The sequence below is a fragment of the Triticum dicoccoides genome, chromosome 6A (genome assembly GCF_002162155.2).
Source record: "Triticum dicoccoides isolate Atlit2015 ecotype Zavitan chromosome 6A, WEW_v2.0, whole genome shotgun sequence".
NCBI classification, from domain to species: domain Eukaryota; kingdom Viridiplantae; phylum Streptophyta; class Magnoliopsida; order Poales; family Poaceae; genus Triticum; species Triticum dicoccoides.
The window spans coordinates 620841183-620848511 of NC_041390.1; positions in this window are offsets into that span (position 1 = coordinate 620841183).

Here is a 7329-nt window from a genome sequence, read left to right on the forward strand (position 1 = left end):
CGATCTCCCTCCCTCGCGCCGCTGCCCTTCCCCTGTGCCACCCCTCCTCCCCTCCCGCAACCCCAGCCGCTCCACCCGACTGCCCCGAGCCGCTCCACCCGCGCCGCCGCACTACCTCGCAGCCATGTCGGCCCGCTCATCTTCGTCCGGTTTGAGCAACCTGTTCGACTCCTCCTACGGCACCGAGCCAAAAGAGCCCCTTGCCGTCGACATCCGCAACATCCACCTCACCGATCATGTTCCCATCATCCTCTCCCACACCTCCGCCAACTACTATGCCTGGAAAACCTGCTTCAACCTTCTCTTACGTGATTACAATCTTCGTGATCATGTGGACGGCCTCTCTAACTTCTTCGCCGGCAACCACGACGCCAACTGGCTCGCCATCGACGCCACCCTCATCCGCTGGTTTTTCCTCACCGTCTCTCTGGACATCTTCCACACCATCGTTCGCGATGGGGACGATGCCTACACGGTGTGGACTAAGATCAACGGCCTCTTCACCGACAACAAGCTTCAACAGATTGTTTTCTTGCAGCAGGAATTTTTTGGGTGTCACCAAAACGACTCCACCATCGACGCCTACTGTCTCTGACTCAAGACCCTCTCCGACGAGCTCAACGATGTCGGGTTCAAGGTGGGCGATGAGCTTCTCCTCTCGACACTCACCGCCGGCCTCAATGAAGACTTCAGCAACGCCGCCTCCAACCTCACCCTCATGACCAACCCTACTTACAAGCGGGCGGTGGCCTATCTTCGTCTTGAGGAGTGGTGGATGAAGCAACTTTGCACCCGCGCCGCCCACACCGCCCTCGCCGCCGGCCTCTCCCACGGCGCCTCTACACCACCATCGGCGCCCCGTCCTCCGGCCGTCCTGCAGCTCTCGCCGGTGCCTCAGCCGCCCCAACCAACGCGCAACGGTGGGAACGACGGCAACCGTCGCCGCGGCCGCGGTGGTCGGCGCCAAGGAGGAGGGAAAGGTTGTGGCGGCGGTCCACCTCCCCAGCAGCGCTCCGGCGGACAGCAGCCCCCGCCGCCCTGGGCCGGAGGCTATAACTCCTGGACGGGGGTCATGCATGCATACAACATGCCGGTGCCACGGCCCCCCGCCTCGGGCATCCTCGCCCCCCCCCCGAGCACGCACCAGGCGCTCCTGGCCTCGCCTCTCGGCGCCTACGGCGGAGCTCCCGCCCCTCCCGTCGCGCCCTCCTACGGCGCATATGGCGCGTACGGCGCCCCTGGCTATGACCCGGCACTCCTAGCGGCGCTACAGCAGCCGCCACCCTACTCTGGTGGTGGCGGCGATTGGATTATGGACTCCGGCGCCACGGCTCATATGTCCGCTCATCCGGGTAACCTCTCCTCTGACTATCCCACTTCCACTCCCTCCCGCATCATCATCGGCAACGGTGTTGGTCTTCCCATCTCTCATGTCGGTTCTGCACCCTTTCCCTCTAACTATAGACCTCTCTCTCTTAATAATGTCATGGTTTCTCCTCATCTCATTCAGAACTTAGTTTCCGTTCGTAATCTTTCCCGTGATAACTCTGTAACTGTGGAATTTGATGAAGTTGGCTTTTCTGTTAAGGACGCTTGCACCAGGATGATTCTTCACCGTTGTGACAGTCCCGACGACCTCTACCCAGTTCAGTCGCCGTCATCTCCGGGTGGTCTTCGAGCTCTTTCCGCCGGCGTCGATCTTTGGCATGCTCGTCTCGGGCACCCTAGCACTTCTTCACTTCGTCAAATAATGAGAGGATTTTCTTTTTCATGTAATAAAATGGCCGCTCACTCCTGTGAAGCCTCTCGGTTAGGCAAACATGTTCGCCTTCCTTTTAGTTCCTCTTCCACAGTTGCTTCCTTCCCGTTTGAGTTAATTCACAGCGATGTATGGACCTCTCTAGTACCCAGTAATTCTGGTTATCTCTACTATCTTGTTATACTGGATGATTACTCTCACTTTGTGTGGACGTTTCCTCTTCGTAGGAAACCCGATGTTGTCGCCGCCCTCATTGCATTTTATGATTATGTCTCCACACAGTTCGGGCGACCCATACTCGCACTTCAGACCGACAACGGAAAAGAATTTGACAACCTCACCATTCGCCATCTTCTTTCCTCTCACGGCACTGTGTTTCGTCTCACGTGTCCATACACCTCCCACCAGAATGGCCGTGCCGAGCGCATCCTACGCACCCTCAATGAGTGTGTGCGTACCCTTCTTTTCCATGCCTATATGCCCTCTCGGTTTTGGCCAGATGCCCTCGCCACCACCACCCTCCTCCTTAACCTCCGACCATGTCGTCCACGCTGGAACTATGCGCCTCACCATCTCCTACATGGCACTCCTCCCTCCTATGATGGTCTCCATATTTTCGGTTGTCGTTGTTACCCCAACACCACCGCCACCGCACCTCATAAACCCGCTCCTCATTCCGTTCCACGTGTCTTCCTTGGTTACCCAACCAACACTAAGGGTTATCGCTGCTATGACCCTGTGTCTTACCGTGTCATCACCTCTCGGCACGTGTACTTTGATGAGCTTGTGTTTCCCTTTGCACAGGAACAAGTGGCACCGTCTTCCTCTCCCACGGCGGGTTCCCCTCCGCGCCGTCGCTCGCTGTCGGCCTTGGGTGCTCCGGCACCCCCGCCCGCGGCGCTCTCCTCCGGATCGGGGACGTCCGTGACTCCCTCCTTAGGCTCGACGCCCCCGTCACCTGGAGCCGCGTCGACGTCGCCTCGGTCCCCCGCCATGCATGCTGGGCCGCGCGTGGAGCCACATGTTGGGCCGCATGTTGGGTCGCATGCTGGGTCGGCCTCTCCTGTAGCTGCCCCGACCCCGCCTCGGTCGCTCGTCGACGCGATTGCTGCCCCGACGCTGCCTTGTTCTCCCAACGCCGCGACCTCATCTCCAGCTCGACCCGCCTCTCCCGTGGCCGCTGTGGATGCCACTGCGGCTTTTGGCCGTGCACCTGCAGTTTCACCGCCACCCGTGGCTGTTCCGACGGTCGGGCCCGTCACGCACTCGCGCACCGGCGTCTTCCTCCCGAGCTCGCATTATTCTGCAGATGACTACGTCTGCACCGCCTCGACGTCTGCTCCTTCTCCGTTGCCGTCCTCGGTTCGGGCCGCTCTCCGCGGTCCCCTCTAGATGGCCGCGATGCAGGAGGAGTTTGATGCTTTGCAACGGAACCGGACTTGGCAGCTTGTTCCCTGTCCCCGGCACGCCAACGTGATCACTGGGAAGTGGGTCTTCAAACACAAGCTTCGTCCCGACGACACTCTTGACCGCTATAAGGCGCGTTGGGTCGTTCGTGGCTTCCGGCAACGCGCCGGTGTGGACTTCACCGACACTTTCGCTCCGGTTATTAAGCCCAGGACGATCCGCATTGTTTTACAGTTGGCGGTTTCTCGTGCCTGGCCGGTTCATCAAATGGACGTCTCCAACGCTTTCCTCCATGGTCATCTTGAGGAGCAGGTCTTCTGTCAGCAGCCCACGGGGTTTGTTGATCCGGCGTGTCCTGATCATGTGTGCCTGCTCTCACGCTCATTATATGGGCTCAAGCAGGCTCCTCATGCCTGGTACCAGCGCATCACAGCGTTTCTTCATCAACTCGGCTTCCGCTCTACACGCTCCGATGCTTCGCTGTTTGTTTATCACCAGGGCACCGACACGGCGTATTTGCTTCTCTATGTTGACGACATCATCCTGACAGCATGCACTTCTGAGCTCCTTTGCCGGCTTACTGATCGTCTCCGTGCCGAGTTTGCCATCAAGGACTTGGGTCCGTTGCACTACTTCCTCGGTGTTGAGGTGGTGCGCCGTCCTGATGGTTTCTTCCTTCATCAACGGAAGTACGCTCATGAGCTCCTCGACCATGCTGGGGTGCTTAATTGCAAACCGGCAGCCACTCATGTCGACACGAAGGCCAAGCTCTCCGCTACTGATGGTACTCCTGCCTCGGATGCTGCCTTCTACCGGTCCATTGTTGGTGCTCTCCAGTACCTCACTCTCACTCGACCGGAGCTTCAGTGTGCGGTTCAGCAGGTCTGCCTACACATGCATTCTTCTCGAGACGTTCACTGGACTGCCGTTAAGTGTTGGGGAACGTAGTAATTTCAAAAAATTTCCTACGCACACGCAAGATCATGGTGATGCATAGCAACGAGAGGGGGAGAGTGTGATCTACGTACCCTTGTAGATCGACAACGGAAGCGTTAACTTGGTTGATGTAGTCGTACGTCTCCACGGCCCGACCGATCAAGCACCGAAACTACGGCACCTCCGAGTTCTAGCACACGTTCAGCTCGATGACGATCCCCGGACTCCAATCTAGCAAAGTGTCGGGGAAGAGTTCCGTCAGCACAACGGTGTGGTGACGATCTTGATGTACTACCATCGCAGGGCTTCGCCTAAGCACCGCTACAATATTATCGAGGACTACGGTGGAAGGGGGCACCGCACACAGCTAAGAATATGATCACGTGGATCAACTTGTGTGTCAAGGGGTGCCCCCTGCCCCCGTATATAAAGGATCAAGGGGAGGAGGCCGGCCGGCCCTCTATGGCGCGCCAAGGAGGAGTCCTAGTAGGAGTAGGACTCCTACTAGGAGTAGGAGTAGGACTCCTACTAGGAGTAGGAGTAGGACTCCTACTAGGAGGGGGAAAGAAGTGGGGAGGGAGAGGGAAAGGGGGGCGCCGCCCCCCTCTCCTAGTCCAATTCGGACCAGGGGGAGGAGGCGCACGGCCCACCTTTGGCTGCCCCTCTCTCTCTCCACTAAGGTCCATATGGCCCATTACTTCTCCCGGGGGGTTCCGGTAACCCTCCGGCTCTCCGGTTTTCTCCGAAATCACCCGGAACACTTCCGGTGTCCAAATATAGCCGTCCAATATATCAATCTTTATGTCTCGACCATTTCGAGACTCCTCGTCATGTCTGTGATCACATCCGGGACTCCGAACTAACTTCGGTACATCAAAACTCATAAACTCATAATATAACTGTCATCGAAACCTTAAGCGTGCGGACCCTACGGGTTCGAGAACAATGTAGACATGACCGAGACACGTCTCCGGTCAATAACCAATAGCGGAACCTGGATGCTCATATTGGCTCCTACATATTCTACGAAGGTCTTTATCGGTCAGACCGCATAACAACATACGTTGTTCCCTTTGTCATCGGTATGTTACTTGCCCGAGATTCGATCGTCGGTATCTCAATACCTAGTTCAATCTCGTTACCGGCAAGTCTCTTTACTCGTTCCGTAATACATCATCTCGCAACTAACTCATTAGTTGCAATGCTTGTAAGGCTTATGTGATGTGCATTACCGAGAGGGCCCAGAGATACCTCTCCGACAATCGGAGTGACAAATCCTAATCTCGAAATACGCCAACCCAACATGTACCTTTGGAGACACCTGTAGAGCACCTTTATAATCACCCATTTACGTTGTGACGTTTGGTAGCACACAAAGTGTTCCTCCGGCAAACGGGAGTTGCATAATCTCATAGTCATAGGAACATGTATAAGTCATGAAGAAAGCAATAGCAACATACTAAACGATCGGGTGCTAAGCTAATGGAATGGGTCATGTCAATCAGATCATTCACCTAATGATGTGATCCCGTTAATCAAATAACAACTCCTTGTTCATGGTTAGGAAACATAACCATCTTTGATTAACGAGCTAGTCAAGTAGAGGCATACTAGTGATACTCTGTTTGTCTATGTATTCACACATATATTATGTTTCCGGTTAATACAATTCTAGCATGAATAATAAACATTTATCATGATATAAGGAAATAAATAATAACTTTATTATTGCCTCTAGGGCATATTTCCTTCAGTCTCCCACTTGCACTAGAGTCAATAATCTAGATTACACAGTAATGATTCTAACACCCATGGAGCCTTGGTGCTGATCCTGTTTTGCTCGTGGAAGAGGCTTAGTCAACGGGTCTGCAACATTCAGATCCGTATGTATCTTGCAAATCTCTATGTCTCCCACCTGGACTAGATCCCGGATGGAATTGAAGCGTCTCTTGATGTGCTTGCTTCTCTTGTGAAATCTGGATTCCTTTGCCAAGGCAATTGCACCAGTATTGTCACAAAAGATTTTTGTTGGACCCGATGCACTAGGTATGACACCTAGATCGGATATGAACTCCTTCATCCAGTCTCCTTCATTTGTTGCTTCCGAAGCAGCTATGTACTCCGCTTCACATGTAGATCCCTCTACAACGCTTTGTTTAGAACTGCACCAACTGACAGCTCCACCGTTTAATGTAAATACGTATCCGGTTTGCGATTTAGAATTGTCCGGATCAGTGTCAAAGCTTGCATCAACGTAACCTTTTACGATGAGCTCTTTGTCACCTCCATATATGAGAAACATATCCTTAGTCCTTTTCAGGTATTTCAGGATGTTCTTGACCGCTGTCCAGTGATCCACTCCTGGATCACTTTGGTACCTCCCTGCTAGACTTATCGCAAGGCACACATCAGGACTGGTACACAGCATTGCATACATGATAGAGCCTATGGCTGAAGCATAGGGAACATCTTTCATTTTCTCTCTATCTTCTGCAGTGGTCGGGCATTGAGTCTTACTCAACTTCACACCTTGTAACACAGGCAAGAACCCTTTCTTTGCTTGATCCATTTTGAACTTCTTAAAAACTTTGTCAAGGTATGTGCTCTGTGAAAGTCCAATTAAGCGTCTTGATCTATCTCTATAGATCTTAATGCCTAATATGTAAGCAGCTTCACCGAGGTCTTTCATTGAAAAACTCTTATTCAAGTATCCCTTTATGCTATCCAGAAATTCTATATCATTTCCAATTAGTAATATGTCATCCACATATAATATCAGAAATGCTACAGAGCTCCCACTCACTTTCTTGTAAATACAGGCTTCTCCAAAGTCTGTATAAAACCAAATGCTTTGATCACACTATCAAAACATTTATTCCAACTCCGAAAGGCTTGCACCAGTCCATAAATGGATCGCTGGAGCTTGCACACTTTGTTAGCTCCCTTTGGATCGACAAAACCTTCTGGTTGCATCATATACAACTCTTGTTCCAGAAATCCATTCAGGAATGCAGTTTTGACATCCATCTGCCAAATTTCATAATCATAAAATGCGGCAATTGCTAACATGATTCGGACAGACTTAAGCATCGCTACGGGTGAGAAGGTCTCATCGTAGTCAATCCCTTGAACTTGCCGAAAACCTTTTGCGACAAGTCGAGCTTTGTAGACAGTAATATTACCGTCAGCGTCAGTCTTCTTCTTGAAGATCCATTTATTCTCAATTG